Source organism: Equus caballus, chromosome 5 (assembly GCF_041296265.1).
Source record: "Equus caballus isolate H_3958 breed thoroughbred chromosome 5, TB-T2T, whole genome shotgun sequence".
Taxonomy (NCBI): Eukaryota; Metazoa; Chordata; class Mammalia; order Perissodactyla; family Equidae; genus Equus; species Equus caballus.
Window position 1 is genome coordinate 2,534,809 of NC_091688.1, and position 17,624 is coordinate 2,552,432.

Here is a 17,624-nt window from a genome sequence, read left to right on the forward strand (position 1 = left end):
GTAGAGGAGCCGCCCTCTAGAGGATGCCCTACTCCTGTATCATCTGCTCACTCTCCACCTTGGAAACCAGCTTTCTGCTGCTTAGTTGCAGTTCCCCAAGGCCTTAAGCAGTCCGAATCCCACGTCTGATGAATGAATCCCAGAGGTGTTGAAGGTCCCAGCTCTGAAAAATGAGCAAACCCTGTATTTCATAGCTATGTAGGGTGAGTCCTGAATAGAACCCTCTTTTTGCACCTGAGTTAGGTTCTGAGGAGAGACAATTCCCCATATGCTGTTCCCAGGTCCTGGAGTTTGGCCAAAGTGTCCGGCACATTCCAGAGGGTCCAGGTGTCTGGCCAGGTGCTGGGCCATAACTGCTCCCCGGAGTTGCTGTGTGGCATCTGGCAAGGGAAGGGAGGGCGCCTGCCCCTTTTCATAGCTGGCTTTACCCGCAGACCCGCAAGGTGGAAGATGGTGCCCTAGTTGGGCCCCTAGATGACCCAGAATGTGGTCTCTGCTCTTCTAGGTGACATTGCTCCATTTAGTCACCCAGTTTGGGGACAGCCCGCGTGCTGTTAGCAATGATAATAAACCCTTCCTTTCATTTGTTTTGCTATGTGAGTTTACAGAACACTTTCATATCCATTTTCTCCTTGTTCTTCTCAATAAGTCTGGTACCTTCTCTTAGGGTAAAAGCCCATCTCATCTGACCTAGGACATCTGTAAGGACAGAACAAACTCAGATTTCTCCTCCACAAGGGCTCATCTTAAATCTGGGGCCCTGCTGTATTGATTTTCTTCTGGTTATCTTTGCAGATTTCTCTGGCTTTGCTGAAGAGGGAAAAAGTCACCAGGCTGCATGCTTGAGCTTCAGATTTCTCCTTAGCTGGCAACCCCAACCAGAAAAAATTCTTTTTTAAAGGATTGAGCCTCAAGCACTGGTTTTGCCTTGTACTCCCTTATGTCTAGCTCTCAACAGCTGGTGGCCATTCCTTGCCTCCATCTTTAGTTTATTGCCTACCTTGGCGCCATGTATCCCTCGTGTTGACTCCTTGACCTCACTGCCCTCCTCTTTCCCCTTGCGGGAACCTCTTGCAAGGGTTATATGGGCTTAGAAAACAGTGGGCTTCCTGTCTTTTGTCTGCCACTAGAGCTGGATACCTGAAGGCCTGTGTGACAGCACAAGTGCCTGACTCCAGTGTGCTGTGGGAAGACACAGTGTTAGGAACAAAGACTTAGAGAGCCCCAAGTGTGTACATTTGAGGTGGTTGCACAGAGATGGGGTCACGTCTACAGAGAGCGGACAGTTCCAGTTTTGCAGGGTAAAGACTGTAGCAATGCTATCTCTTGCATTTCCCGTTGGAGTTAGGTTTCTAAAGGTCCATGAAGGTTTCGTTCCTTTTCATGCCCCAAGGGAGCTTTCCATAGCGAGGAAAGAGATGCAGGAAATGGGTAGGATTACAGATGGCCAAAGAGGGTGGCAAAGGAAAAAAAAAGAGTGTATTTTAAAGGAAAACTTTTTGGAGATGCTCTGTGGATGCTGCTGGTGACGGGAGATCTTGGATTTATTTGACAATTCCGTCTTCCACTTAGGCTTTATGTATACACTCTTTGGGAACTAGGGAGGGGACTAATATCCTCCCTGAGGATCTGTGGCTGAGCTCCTAGTCCCCAGGACCGAACAGAGCTGCCGCAGCTGGGAAGCAGATGGCTCTGTCCCCAAAGAGCTCAGAGCTGTGCGGTTCTATCCTGTCTTTTTTCCTCATATTTTCCTCTTTGCAGCTCGAATCTTCCCTTCCTGCAGGAAGTCTCAGCTGCATGGCCCCCAGCTCTGCCTGGGCCGAGAGCCACTGCTGCCTCCTTCCATTTTCCTTATCCACCTGATCACTTCTCATTTGTAGACTCCCTCGGAGGAAGAAGGGTTTTGTTCTGTCACCCACCTCTTGGAAGGGCTGCACCCTACCAAGACAGATGGCTGCCTAGCCTATTTTTAACTGTCTCCAGGGAAGAAGATTCCACAACCTATTTTGAAACCTGTTCCACTGATTGACAGGTCTCAAATTAGGAATTTCTTGCTGATACCTGACTTAAAATTCAACAGCTGTAATTGAAACACATTTCTTTTTATTCCTTTGGAAGGAGAGGGGTCCTAGAGGTCATCTAAGCCTACCACCCCTGACAAAGAAAATGAGACGCACGGATTTCCTGACTCCAAATCGAAATGGAAAATAGCTCCTCATTGTCTCATCGAGGATCCCATCAGTTTTGGGATCTGTCTTTGAAAGCACACGTTTGGGTGCCATTCTGTGAGAATCAATGTAATTTTCTGGGGAAAAACAAGTGATCCTGGAGTTGGCATCGGAGATGTGGAATGCAGGGCATTAACTGCCTTACTCTATTTTGTTTCTAGTGAGAAAGTTAAATGATGCTTATAGAATTACCTTGCCTCTGTTGGCAGAGAGTGAAAATAAACTCAGCTCTCAGTGTACAAAGGCTTCCCTCGTTCTTTTCCCTCCTCTCATACTAATCCTCATCGTTAAAGAAAAAAAAGGGTTGGTATTTTTCCCTCTTCCACCAATGGGATCCTCTCTAGGTTAAATATCTCTTTTCAGAATTTTCAGTTGACTGAAACTCCACTGAAGCCTCTCTTTCCACTCAGCTTTCCGCTGCACAGATTTCTCTTGACATGAGGCCCTGTGCTGCCTCCCTTGACAGATTGCATCTCCGTGGCATAAAGCTCTGCTGGGAAGCTGATGAGGTCGGTTCAGTTTCAGTGCCTAGAATCTTGTTATGTGGTGTGGAAACCCAGCGTTCCACGCAAATAAACAGAAATGTATTAGACTGATCGTCAAGGGGTCTTGGGAAGGGATCCCAGCCCTCCTCCATAGTTAGTACTTGTGCCTTTTCTCAATAAAGCATCGCCGGAGACATTTTCTCCGGACAGAGATCGCATCACATGCCATGCTGGAACATCAGATGCTTCAATCAACCGACGGGCTCTGTCCAGGCCTGTGACCAAAGCTGAGGTGGCGTTTGGCCCTTCATCTCTTGGTCCATGCTTCAGGCTACGAGCAGTCAGTGTGCAGCTCATGCTCACAAACGTTAGCATCTTGGTCTCTGGAAATATGACTAACATTCAGCATTCCACCCACACTTTGTCTGTTTGAGAGGTATTTGACAGATCTATTTTGTGAAATCTCAGGCCAACTTCCTCTGCTACCTAGTTGGATTGGGCTAAGGGAATTAAATTAATTCTGCTATCATCCTGAGAGATACAGGTAGGTATAATGGAGACACCTTCTTCTCTGGGGCAGTTGGACCAGTAGTTGGTTAGTCAATCCCCAAAATTGTTAAAGCAGAGAATCTTAAAAAATATATAAAAAATTACAGTTCCTAAGCATTTTATTTTAACTTAAAAATAATAAATGCACATATGTTCATAAATCTTTTGATGTGGGCTAGAGCTTTTTCTTAGTCTGGGTCCTCTGACTAGAGTTCCATTGACTTTTTTTTTTTAAAGATTTTTTTTTTTCCTTTTCCTCCCCAAAGCCCCTTAGTACATAGTTGTGTATTCTTCGTTGTGGGTCCTTCTAGTTGTGGCATGTGGGACGCTGCCTCAGCGTGGTTTGATGAGCAGTGCCATGTCTGCACCCAGGATTCGAACCAGCAAAACACTGGTCTGCCAGCAGCGGAACACACAGACTTAACCACTCGGCCACGGGGCCAGCCCCTCCATGGACTTTCTTAATACAACATCTGTGATTTCCAATTTCAGTTTCTTTAAGTTAAGTGAGTTCTTAAATGTATTTGAGAAATAAAATGCACATTTCCAGGTGTTTTAGCTCCACCACTGCAATCTTTTACTGCCGTCTTGGCAAAACCTAATTCATCAGCAGGTTTTTTTTTTTTTTTTTAGCAACTTGCCTTCATCAAGCCTTCCCAAGCATTCTAAGACTTATTTTTCACAGAAACATTTTTTTTTGCACTCGTATTTAATCAAGTTATATAATAATTTAATGTGTAATTAAAATAACAAGTATACCTATTATGAACAGACTACTGACCCTGGGGAAGCACCCAGCCTTGCTGGTGGGAGCAGAAAGGAGCAGACACACAAGAGAAGGGCCTACGAACAACCCAGCCAGGGCAGTGCAGAGAGTACTTGGAGTATGTCAGATAAGCTGGCAAGTGTGCTAAGAGCATAGTCTGTATGTGTTTCCCACCTTTTTGCGTTTATTGCTTACTATAGGGAATTTTATCTTAGAACCTGTAATCAGTTGCTAATTCCTCTGGTAGACTATAAACTTTGGGAGGACAGGACCCAGGTCTTATTATTTGTCTATCTCTAGTGCCTAATACAGTGCCTGCCCCATAATAGATGCTCAAGTGTTAATTATATATCTATATGAATATGTCTTATTGATTATGTGTATGTGTACACACACACACACACACATACACACACACACACTCTTAGTGCAGTGCCTTTCATGTACTTGGTGCTAAAAAGTTCTTTCTGAGTAAATGGATCTGTGTGTATGCCACTATACTTAATGTTCTCGAAATCCAAATAAGGACCTTTAGAGTATCTATCTATCTATCTGTGACTTATACTCTTAGAGTATCTGCTTTGTTTTGGAAGTTCCTTCTGTTTGTATGAGAAACTGAAACCTGACTGTGGAGTGTTGACACTCGGCTTAGAATGACTTGTCTTTTTTGGAAGATCCTTTTTTGATAATAACTATACCTCGTTCTTAGAATAATAAAAATGAGATCAATAATAACTAATATTTATCGAGTCCTTGCTATGTGCTTGGCACTGTGCTAAGTATCTAGTATCTCAGTTAATCTCCTCAACCCTGAAAGAAGACGCAGCCAAGCATGACGTGTTATTATTCCTACTTACGGATGAGGAGTCTGGGGCCGGCAAGGATGTGGAGAAGGCCTAGTCTTGAACGGTTGAGTAGTGAGTACAGTTTGTTTTTGGAGTGCTGCTTCTTATTTTAGGGGTTGTGGTTCCCTTTGGGTGGGGTGAAAGAGCTTGAATCCTAAAGAGACTGCTAGAGGGAGAAAGCGATACCCGCTTTTGGCTTTCTGGGAAGCAGGGCGGGCGCTCTCTGCTCCACAGAGTAGAACGGATCCTTGTGGCTGGGCGTTGCTCAGAGTGTTTGAACAGCTTCTGGCAGGTGGTAAGGTAAGCCAAGTGGCAGTGAAAACAAGCTACTGCGGGACATTCGATCCTGTCTGTCACTCTCCTCCCAGGTCTCTCATTCATTGGAGGGCCCTTCGGAACTCCTGCTCTGGTAGTCTGGATGTGTGTGAACAAGCTGCCTGTAGATGCCAGCACCAACAGCAGTGTGGGTCCCAGGGGCCTGGGCGGGGAGCGGGGCAGAGGTGGGAGGGCTCCGTTTTGGAGCAATGATGATGGAAGTAATTTTCCTAGCTGTTGGCATGAGATTGGCTCTGAACTGAATTTAAAGGAGTGTATGGTCTTTTGTCCTTCCTTGCTTTTGGGACCCAGCGGATATCACAACCTTGTCTTTACAAATTTGCCTACAGACAGAAATGAATCTAAAAAAGTACTAGTGTGTGGGCCTCTTGGTCGGGAGGGTGAGAACAGAAACAACAGAAACAAACAGAAGCCACCCAAGGCCTGGCAAACGGAGTTTCTTTGCAAGGCTGTCTGAATGTCAGACTCGTCCTTTTGTAGGTTGGAAGGAGACAGCATTTGGAGGCCATCTTCTCGAGGCTCTTTCTCAAAAGAAAAGCAGTAGCTGATTCTGTGGTTGGCTTTAAATTACTGTAAAGGCATCCTGGCGTGCAAGTTAACTTCTTGATGGACTTTTCGGCCAAAGGGATTTTCTGTTGCTGTGTGGCCATCTTTTTTGTTTGGCTGCAGCAGTTATAATTTTTGACAGAGGTCTTGACAAGAGTGTAGATTTTGGTTGAGGAGGGTGCTTTTATTTCTTAGCAAGGTTGATTTCATGTTAGAATGAATTCTCTTTACCCTTCTTGGGTTACTTTATGTAATCCTTGAAAAGAAAGACATTGACTGGTGCTGGCACTCTTTGGGTTTTATTCTGAGCTGGATGAAGTTGGCCAACTCAGGAATTCTAGAGTAGAGAGGGAATTTTGCAGTGGTGTGGATCACGTCTGTGGAAATATGCTGTGCCCGTCATGGTGGAGGTTTCCTCCAGTTTGGCCTTAAACTCACAGAGCTGGCTCCCTGAAATGCCAGCATCCGAGCCACGCATGCGAGCAGAAGTTGTCCACACCTAGGCCTTATCTGGATGTCCCTCTTCTTCAGTTTCCTATCCGGTTTCTGCTTCCCTGAGGCAGAGTGAAGTCCACTGGCCTTAGAAGCTCCCCCAACACATCATTTTCACAAGAGCCTTGTGAGGTTGATACTGTTATCCCCATTGGACAGAGAGGCACTGGAGGCGCCGAGAAAGTCAGTCACGTGCCTGAGGTCACACGGACCCTAGGAACTGAGATTCAGGAGTCCAGAATCTGACTTAGAGTCCACGCTTTTCCCCCAGGGCTCCCACACTTGCCCTCCACTCTTTGGGACTCTTTGGCAGTAAGTGGACTGAAGTGGGTTTGAGAGAGAGACCTGACTGAGCGTTCAGGTGGTGCTTGTGGAGGATACTTGCTGTCCAAGGGGAGCAGCCAGCCTGTCATTGTCATTTATGCTGACAGACTTCCTCCTCCTCCTCTGCTGATGGCCGCTGTGTAGAGACAGGGATGCTGCACAGAGGAGAGGAGCTAAGCGTGGCTTCCTGTGATTTACATAATAAAACAAGAATCTCCCCAGTGGCCCTTGATGGCCCTTTCCTGTCTGCCGTTGGCCGATGGAGTGGGCCACCCTGGGGACAGCCTCACTTACCGGCCTCCCCGGGGTCATCAGGCTCACCAAGAATGTTGAGATCAAATGTGCAGCTAAATTGATGAGATCAATTCATTAGGATAAAGACTTCCTCTACTTCCAAAGCAGTGTGGTGCTGGGGGCCAGTCTCTCTCCTTTAGAAGTTAATGTATAGATGAAAGATTTCCTGTTAGAAAGAGGTCTCTGCTGCCCTTTTCCAGAGCTTTGATTATTTGAAGAGAGGGAAGGACTTCTTGAGCCTACATCAAAATATTCAACTAGGCTAGTTTTCTACCTGCTGTTTCTTTTAGAAATGGTTGCTCTATAGGTTTGAAAGGTGACCCAAGTGACTTTTTTAAGTTGGAGGTGGGGAGGTTTATAGACATTGTGTGTGTGTGTTTTGCCTCCTTCAATTCTGACCACCTGGCGGTCAGCCTCATCTCTTCCCTTGTCCTGATCCTTTAATTCAATATTTATATACCTATTTGGTGCCCATATGAAATAGGTTTTTTTTTTGTTTAGCTTCTTTTTTTGGGGGGGGAAGATTAGCCCTGAGCTAACTGCTGCCAATCCTCCTCTTTTTGCTGAGGAAGGCTGGCCCTGAGCTAACATCTGTGCCCATCTTCCTCTACTTTATATGTGGGACGCCTGCCACAGCATGGCTTGACAAGCCGTGCCATGTCCGCACCTTGGATCCGAACTGGCGAACCCCAGGCTGCCGAAGCAGAATGTGCGCGCTTAACTGCTGCACCACCGGGCCGGCCCATGAAATGGGTTGTTTTTTTTTTTGGACTTTTTGTGAACTCATAAAAGACATCCCAGCTGTCCGAGGGAACAATACCCGCCCCACCTGCAGTAGACACCCGTTTGCAAAAGACGAATGGAAAGTGCTTTGAGTTTGTCCCCTTTGCTTTAGTTCACAAAACACCTTTCACTTTTTGATGGTCTTGAATTTGTAAAGTAAGTAAAATCAATTGAAATCAAAAGATGTTAAATTGAGAAAGAAAAAGATGCTGTCACACTCCCAGCTAGAGGCAGACTGTAGCCTGTAATTTCAGACTTACTTTGATTATAAAGCATAGTGCCCCCTCCCACCCCTTTTCCTGCTTTTCTTTCTAGTTCTGTAATCAGGAGACTGCTATTCTCTTTCTAGTGCTTTAATTAGTAGTCTGGTCTAAAATATAAGAACCTTAAACTTCTTAACAGAAACACTGGTTACTCATCTCGTTTACAGAGAGGCCACTCAGCCTCTGAGTCATTCAGTCATTCAACAAACATCATTGAGCACTGATTATGTGTAAGAACTGTGCTGCATGCCAGGGATTCAGAAACAAATAGAACACGTTTCCTGCCCCTGAATGTGCGTTGTCTAATCAGTGAGACCACATACAAACGACCAGGCCTATTCAGTGTGAGAAATGTTGTAATTGAGCTACATACAGAATTCTGATTTTGTACTTGTCTCTAGAGTAGCAGTTTCCATACTGTGTTGTATTTACCTGTTCATGTGGCTGTTCCTCTGTGAGCTGTTGGGGCCCAGGAATGAATATGGATATGGATATGGATACAGAACGAGTGGTGAAAGGATGTCTATTACCAATGCTAGGCCTGTCTTACATGGTGTTCCATAGCTTTTATAAGTTTCCTTCAAAACGTTTTAGTTACTAAAGAAAATAGGAAATGGTCTTGGGGTGGAGCTATCTGGGAAATAACGGATTTTGCATTCTTGCTAATTATTAGCAAAATGCTCGATTTGCTTTTCAGGATTCTCTTAGGTTAAATCACATGAAATTGCCACTTTGTATGTAATTTCACATGGGTCAACCTAATAAAAAGAGACCAATTTTACTGCCTCTGGTCTTTTTTAGATTTAGGACAGGCACAGAAGTGAGGTTCTGGGCAAGTACTGGGCATCCTGAACATATTGCTGCCAGGTTACCATCTCGGAGCGTGAGTCTCTCTTTGGCGCTTCAGAGAGGAAGGCCGTGCCCAGCCACGCCGGCGGCACGCAGCTCCGAGGTGCAGTTCCTTCAGGCAGTGCCTTCCTGTGGACTGGACAGGGAATAAAAATGCTGTTCTGTGCCCATGTAAAAATATTTTTGGTTACCTTGGAAAATGTACAAGAACAGGGTTTCTTGCATATATAAGAGAAAACAGCAAGTAAAAAGGATGTGTACACAGCACCATGAATGGGGTGCTATTCTTAGCTGGGGCACTAACCTAGAGAAGAACAGGAAACAGGACGCTTCTGAATGTGGACTCCAGCTGCCCAGGCTATAGCCGAGAGGCTTCAAGTCATAGGGAGACTCATGACAGCTGCTAGTGTCCTCCAGACCTTCCGCTTTGGTAGAAAGGTTTACACTTTGTATATTTCAGACTGATATGGGGGAGGAGATGGCTCGCTCTTCCCAGGGATCTGGAGAGAAAGAGTAGGCAGAGGCTCTGGAAGTGGACTTCCTGCCTGTCCTCCTTCTTCCATGGGGATGGTCTGGATCTATGTGGTGGGTGCAGTGGCTCCTCTCATTCTGAGTGCGTTAGCCTCTGAGAAAGAGAGGGGCGCCTTCTTCAGCGATTTAAGTGTTCTTTGATTTGTCGTTCAGTCTTTCACATTGAGGTCCAATCTGCTTTACCTGGAAAGTTAAAGACCAGGAATAGGGATGTCTGATGCGTATTATAGCCACAGTGGACGTACCGGCTACTTTCTAGTTGCTCAGAGACTGCTGAGTGATTGAAATGTATCAGTGTCTGGAAGTTGGAGCAATCACCCAGCTTCTCTGTCTGATGGTGTGATTGATAGGGAGGAATGTTTCCAGGTAAAATTTTCCCATAGGATTAGGATGGTGATAGTATTAGCCAGGATCTGTGTTGTCACTGTCGCTATCACTGAATAATCTTTACTATGAAGCTGCTTAGAGTGGGGCTAGTAAGGCAATATACATCCAGCCCCCCACCCTATATGCTTATTGTCCGATATTGACAACAGCTCCAAGTCAGTGTTTACAAAGGGCCTGTCTTTAATTAGAACCTGATATGAGATGAAGTTTCTTCAAGGAGGGCCTGAAGTTGTGGCGTTGCCTCCAAGCAGACTCTCTGAAAGAGATCGGACCTATATATAAACCATTCTACTTCCTCATTTCTCTAAATGGAAAAAAAAATCTCATTTCCTTTCTTTCTTACTCAGAACACTAAGTCCATTCAGCCACCTCAAAAGATACAGTAGCCAGGATACCTGTCTTAGAAGAAAGGAAAATTTTCTTCCTGAAGAGCGGTGCTTCAGAACCTCAGAGTCTCCTTTCATCTCTCTCCTGATTTGATTACAATGTGTGTGAAATGCGTGTAGGGAAAATACTGTCTGTAGAGAACTGTTACACTGGTTAATAGCATGTTCCTGTTCATGCTTTGACTGCATGAGTCCCCGTATTTTCTAGCTGTCACGCTAGTTAGCGGTCAGTTAGCCTCCTTAGGTAAGAGAAATGCCAGTTAGCTGTCTTCATGTGATGGGGAGGAGGAAGGGAGAGAAAACAGTCGTCGTCAGCTTCTCCGTGGAAGCGGTAACCATGTCAGAGCCCGGCCCCGGAGATGTGGCGGAAACTGCCAGGAGCCCTGTAGATCCAGTAACTCACCGTCTCAGTGCTGAGTTTGATGAGTGCCTCGACCTGCAGGTAAAGTCATTTCCAAGGGGCTGTGAGATCGTGCCCAGATTGGTTTGTGTCATGCTTACTTTTTCGAGCTTGTATTTGCTACTGGATTTTCCCCCCAACTGCTGTCGATGATTTATGTGACACCAAAGATTCCAATGAAAGTAACTTTCTGGAAGAGCTGTGGAAGCAAGGGGGCTAGAGAATTGATCTTGCCCCTGATCTGACAAATCGTTATCAGTTCTGTTGAATATGGTAAGGCCCGGAGTTGTCACTTTGGATGTGTTCTGGGAAATTTGAAGTTTGACACAAGGTATGGAGCAGGGAGGCTGGGCAGGGCAATGGCTTTACAAAATAAAATCTTCAGGGGCCGGCCCCGTGGCCGAATGGTTGAGTTCGCATGCTCTGCATCGGCGGCCCAGGGGTTGCTGTTCGGATCCTGGGCACGGACATGGCTGAGGTGGCGTCTCACGTAGAAGAACTAGAATGACTTGCAACTAGCATATGCAACTATGTACTGGGCCTTTGGGGAGGAAAAAATAAAGAGGAAGATTGGCCTCAGATGTTAGCTCAGGGCCAATCTTCCTCACCAAAAAAAAAATAAAGTTTAAAAAAATAAAATCTTCATATTGATGCAATCCTAAAGCACTTACCTTTTGATCTAGTGGTGGGAAAGTGCTGGATCTGTCTTCTGTGTAGATCCAGAATATGTGAAGCCAGCTGAAGTGAAGGGGTGTTGGGACAGGAGGTCTCCTGGCTTTTAGTAACGTTTCCTCTGATGTGGAATTTATCTGTTTTGTCTGGCTAATTGGAATTATGGTCTGGTTTCTGTTCCTAAAGACACTGCTGTTGGCCTTGGACTACATATTTCTCTTTGCTCACCAAATTGATGATATAAGTAATAAGGCATAAGATCTAATGTTTAGAATATGGTTTTGGATTATAGGTTCCTTGGGTTGTTAAGTTAGCAGAGAGAAACCAAGAGAGGCAGTATGGTGTAACTACAAACAAACATAACCCCAAACAACAAGCTATAGGTTGAGAGAGACCAGGTTTCAGATCCTGGCTGTGCCACCTATAAACTGTGTTACTTTGAGTAAATTGCTTAATCTGCTAGGACCTGTGTTTTTATTATAAAATGTGAACAAAATGACTGGCTACCTTGTGGGGAGGTTGTGAGGTTTCAGTGAGGGAAGGTGAAATGCCTAGTAAGGGCCTGGCATGTGGAGGCACACGTCAGCTTGAGCTGTTTTGTTATTAGCAACGGACTTAGCAGTGTATACATGGGTCCCTCCTTGCTTCCCACTTTTCCATTTGTAAAATGAACTTGACATTCTTTACTCACTGGCTGACAGGGAGCCAAGTGAGATATCCGAGCTCGTGAGGATGGATCCCCGGACCCAAACTGGGGCTCTGCACGTTGCTCTGTAAGTTGTAGAACTATGTTAAAAACACACCCTGCCCGTTTCCCCTTCTCAGTCTCCCATTCAGAGGGGGGCTTGCTGGCCTTGTGCTTTAAATAGTCGTAGATGGTGACTTGAATAGTAGATGTACACAATCCTTGTGAGTCCATTTGCGCTGTGCCCGGGAGTTCTATTCTTAGACCACAATCGCCGGAATAGAAAGCCTGTGACCCGACATCCCGCTGGAGCCTCGTGTGCTTGGTAATGGATTCCTCTGGGAAGCTGGGACAAAGGACTGGGTCTGCTTCTGTCACTGAGTAGGCCAGGTATGGGGCGGTCCAGTAAAAGCCAGTCTCCTCCTAATTGGAGTTTATGAGCCTGGCTTACCTGGGACATCTCACATTATGATCCTAATTAAAGTTCAGCCTGTTTGCTCTAGTCTCGAGGTTATAGGAGAATAAAGGCAGATAAGATATTTATGGGTGACCCTCTCTCCTATGTCATTTTCCTCTGGGTCTGTGAGTAAAGGATAACAGCACTTGTTATTTATGGAGCAGAGTGCCAGGGGGAGGAGGGCTGTGGTGCTTGTTTTGCTCCTTCTCTGAGCCCAGGGCTGTGCCAGCAGCATTTCACATGTTCCTTCCTTTAACGCTCAGTATTGTCAGCCCCATCGTACAGAGGTGGCAATTGAGGGTCAGGACTTGCCCAGGGTACCTGATCATCCCTTGCACGCCATCTCTCCTTCTAGATAGGCAACAAAGTGGTCATGTCAGGAAGATACTGGTCATTTAAAACATTACTAAGTGTTTATTAAACATCTGAATGTAGTTATTATATATGTGAGATTGCATTCACATGTAGGGCTCCTGATATTATCTGCAAAGAGCCTGGCCCTAGCCCTGAGGTTGGCATTTTATGCAGTATTTTCGTTGCCTGACTCTGGAGCTATGATGCTGGGAGCCTCCATACCATGGGGGCGTTTCTAAGAGTAGCCTGACCCCTTAATTATCTTACTGAAGACGTTATCCTTTGTGGAGTATCTTTCTCCAGGAAACCCCCGGAGCTTCCAGAGACATGATCTCAGCTTCATAACATCCCTGTTAAGACAGGAGGGGCTGAAATCATTTGCTCTCCTTACAGTGAGTGGGAGACAGGCACGGACGGGAGACAGAGGCACAGAAGTTAAATAGTTGGTCCAAGGTCACATCAAATGATTTTGGACTCAGCTAACAAATCTGTCTAGGACTTGTTCTCCCAAATGTTGCAACTTCCCTTACAATGTAATTTGATCTCAACCACTTTACAAGGCTTATCTTTCTTCCTCTTTTTTCTAATTTGGTAAATAAGATGTTTTTCACACCTACTGCCTGATTAATGTTGGGTTTTAATTTAGCCCTTCAAGATGATCAATGACTTAACCGAGAAAACTGCTGCCAGAATGTGGTTTATAATACACTTTTGTCGTTATTTCTCCCAGATACTGAACGTTCTGCTTCTCTCTTTTGCACACTCAGTCTCCGTGGGTTAAGAACATTGGGACTCTCATCACCTTGACAGGGAAGCTTCTGTAGTTGGGAATTGTCACCTTTTTCAGAGCAGTGTTATTAGGGGACAAAAATCTAGAAATTCCTGTCCTTGGCTTCGCAGACGAAGGGAGCACGTTCCAGGATAGCTCCTGGTTCGTCCTGTAGGAATAGTACAGATTTGGTTTGTGTTATTCCTCGCTTGTTGTAATGATGTTATGATCCATAATCATACGTTTCTAGTTAGCCTCATGACTCACTGTTCATTAAAACACGCGATTACTCTGTGGAACGCTCCCCCTGTCTTTAGATGGAGTTGGTGAGGTGATGTGAGGATGACATTTGGCCTCTTAGGGAAATGACCAAGGAGTTCAGGTTCTCAGCTGTATTATGTAAAATTTTCAGTCAGTTTCACTACTTAGTACTGTGAAATGAGTTATAAAGGGGAACTTTTTACAAAAAGAGATAGATTCACTCAGGGGAGGGGGAATCCGTTGTTAGTAAAATATGTCTAGTACCAAATGCTTTTTGTCTCCTGATGACCTGTCAAGCTGTGCATCTTCTGGCTTCGTAATGTATTCAGTTCCACATTCATTCATTCAGCATTTTCTGTATACCTGTGATGTGTCAGGCACTGTGCTGGACACTGGATGACAGAGATAAACAAACCCCCAAATCCTAGCATCCCACAGTGGATGTTGGAGTTAGTGTCATTCAGCTTCTTTAGATTCTGCAGTAGTTCCAAGGTTTTCCCGGATCCTGTCCCAGTGTCCTGTTGACTCTGCTTCAGAGTATGTCCCAGACTCTAACTGTCCTTCATCAGCCTGCTGCTGCTGCTGCCCGGGGCCAGCTGCCATCACTGCTCCCTGGACTATCCTGGCAGCCTCCTAACTGGTCTCCTTGCTTCCACCTCTGCCTCCTTCAGTCTACTCTCAACACAACAGCTAGAGCAGTCTTTCAAAATGGAATTCAGGTCATGTTACTCCTCTGTTCACATGCCCCAGTGGCTGTCCCTTCCCTCCGTGATTGGGCCCCCCTGCCCATCTGACCTTGCCTCCTCCTGCTTTCCCCCTCGGACTCCTCTTCGTCAACACTGGGCTCGTGTGTTTCCTTTAACGTGCCAGGCAAACTGGACGCAGTCCTGTCTGAGGGCCCTGTTCTTGCTGCTGCCCGGAACAGTCTTCCCCTGGTATCTGCATGGCTCACTGCCTCAGATCTCTGCTGAAAAGTTAACTTATCAGCAGGTCCATCCTGACCACGCTCTGTAACATGTACCCCAGCCTTGTCCTTCCTGCTCGGTTACTATCTGGTTCCCCCTTCCCCTCACTAGGATGTGAATGTCACAAGGGAAAGGGTTTTGTCTGTTTTGTACACTGCCTAGAAGGTGCTCAGTAAATATTTGTTGATTGAATGAATGAATTGGCCTATTACTGAATCACTCGGTGCATGTCCTCTGTAGAAGGGGCCCCTTGCACCCGTGGCACACATCTGTCTGATGGTGGGGAAGACTTGCTCAGATTGGCTCTGTCTGTGTGGAATAGAGTTTTTCTTAGCATAATCCCCATTGGCTTATATGGGTTTAAGCCACAATTTTAGCCTTATTAGTATGACTCTTTAGTCATAAAATCAGAGGATGTTAAGACTGGAAGGGATCTGGGAGACCATTAGGCCCACTTCTTTCTTTATTGATGTGAGAATAAGAGTCTTGAGAAAGTAGGTGAGTTACCCAGAGTCATAAAGCTGGTTAGGGGGTCAGTCTGAAATTAGGCCTCTGATACCTTGTTCCATGGTCTTTGCTGCATCTGGTCTCCGCTGATGGAGAGAGTTCACAGGCTTTCAGATTTGACAATTTCTCTCCAGACTCCAAACAGGAGCTTTTATCTGGACATTCTGGGTTGATGTAGATGCGTGATGGCCTGTAATATGCGGAAAATCCCGAAGATTGACCAGTGTGAATGGGAACTACCCCCGATGTGCCAGGAGGACCACAGGCACGCTCACTCTTCATTGGCAGGAGACGTGTAGGGTGGGAAGGAAACCAAAATCAAGATCCTTTGCCGCTCCAGTTGTTTTGTTACATGTCACAGTCAGAATGTGTCTTCCATTTAAATTCAGAGTTTTTGATGAACAGCCAGACCAGCTGCAAGCCCTTCAGGCCAGAAGGCTCGATCTTGCCAACTGTTCGTTTTCTTGATGGACTTCCTTATCCCAGGCGCTTGTGTCTAGCCAGCCTATTGTGGACCTGTCAGACGGGCGTAGAGTCCTCCTCTTTCAGAAAGTCAGTTTCCCCCATGCAGCGTGTGTCCTGAAGCTGGCCTGCCTCCGTCCTCTTATGAGTGCCTGTGGTCTTTTGTTAAGCAGGGTGAAGTGAGATGATCTCTTAAAGAGAGGGAAACTCCTCCAGTAACTGACCGAACTGTAATTGGGCTGGCAGACAAAAGACTTAAATCTGTTAATTTCTTGCCATCTGTTTTGTGATGTAAGGTGCCCCAGTTTGGATCTAGAAGGCACTTTGACCATACATGAAGAATGTGTCACATTTAAGTCCACTGTCTGTAGCCTCTCTGAAGGTACCAATCATGCAGAAAGCCCATCTTTTTGCTGCGTCTCGTTTCTCTCAAGCCAAGGCTTGGACTTTCTTAGCTTACTTCACCGTACTGCTGATTTAGGTAGGGAAGGTACTCAGGAGATGCCGATTTCCAGATAGTCATTGTTGGGTCAAGGGATGTTTTGTATCCTGAGTATGGTAGCCATACTGCCTAGAGAGCTTCATTTTGGTTTGGTTACAAAATTTATTTTAGCTTAGTTTTCTTACACTAGGTGGGCAAATAATAAAGGCCAGAAAGTTTATGGCTGTGCTCTAAGACACCCAGTATAACAGTGAGACCCAGGATTAGGGATGCGGAGTTTCTCTCTTGGTAGGTTTGTTTCTTTTCAGGCCAGGCTAGTGGAGTCTCTGAGCACCACTGAATTCTCCTTTTTACACCTTCAGATTTTGTAAGGTTACCTTTTAGCCCTCTGGGTCTTGGGTGATTCTCAGATCTGAGTCAGTCACTCATGGAAGCCCTTGGTATGGATCAGGTGGACCTTGAGTAGTTGAGTTCACACGACTAGGGTGGTGAGAGGGGCTCTCCTCTTGATTATTGTACATTTTCTTACCGAAGAGCTAGGGGAGCAATCTCAAGGTCAGGAGAGCTCACCCTGATGTTTTGGCTTGTTGGAGATCGTGCTCGATTCTGACTTGGGTTCTGCCATCAAATACAGAATGTCCTGATCGTCAGAGGCAGAGGCAGCACAGCCTGTGAGGTCAGCACTAGAAAAAGCAATTCTCGCCAATTCTTGTTTTCTATGCTAAAAGTTATACTTTGAGATTTGAGCCTGCTTCTTTCCTTTGCTTTTTTTTTTTTCCCCAGTAGCAGTTTAAATTGGCTGTTCATTTAGACAAATGCAAGAGGATATTAACCCAGCAGCCTTGGAAATAAATGTGAACCTACATATTCTTTTCCCAGCTTTTCCTCTTTTTGCTACCTTGGTAGTATGTTAAATGTATTTTCTCTCTCAACCTTTGGGGGTTTTTTCCCCTGTTTTTGGCAGACATCCTTGTCTTGGAAGAGCAGGTAAAAAGCTGACGTTAGGACTCTCTGGAAGAGTACAGTACAGATGACAGGCTCAGCTAATGGTAAGCAGAGCCGGGGAGCTGGGCTCAGCCTGAGCTGGAATCAGTCAAATTAGCAAAGCGCTGACTCTCAGCGGCAGGAACACAAGTGACCACAAAGTGTTAAGCACATCTGGAAAGGGATTCTGACATCATCCTCAGCATCTGTGGGGAATACACACAGCCTGTAGACCCATTCCTCTTTGACCCTATAAAGATTCTTTAAAGAGTAATGCCCTGAGTGGCTTTCTGGCCCGCTCTCCTGCTCATTTGTCTTTGAGGAGATGGAAGGAGACAACCTGCCTGTGGAGCTCCATGTGCCCCAGAGGCAACTGGGTTCTGCATTTGAAAGTATTGAAGCTAAGAGACAGGGTCTTAGGGGACCCCAAGGGATCTGCTTTTCTGCTACCCATTGTCCCTGCAAAACTTTTCCTGGCAGCCGGCATTGCTGTTTAGCTAGGTTGTTCTCTGCTGTCTAAGTTGTTTGGCAGTGCTGTGTCAGGATGCGGGTTTTCTGAGTGCTTTCCCAGCTGGTTACTTGAGTGGTGGTTAGGGAGGGGC

The 17,624-nt window shown here is 45.7% G+C and overlaps 1 protein-coding gene across 16 annotated transcripts in view; it reads left to right on the top strand.

Moving 5' to 3' along the window:
• The window catches only part of SRGAP2 (SLIT-ROBO Rho GTPase activating protein 2), a 236,803-nt gene that overhangs the window by 26,776 nt on the left and 192,403 nt on the right, over positions 1–17,624 (top strand). For 3 of the 16 annotated variants that reach the window (XM_070266556.1, XM_070266558.1, XM_070266568.1), the window contains exon 1: positions 10,038–10,506. The exons of the other annotated variants lie outside the window; for them this stretch is intronic. The gene's annotated coding sequence lies outside the window, so the exon portion shown is untranslated. Of the gene's footprint in view, positions 1–10,037; positions 10,507–17,624 lie in introns of those variants that run through there. 16 annotated transcript variants of the gene reach the window in all.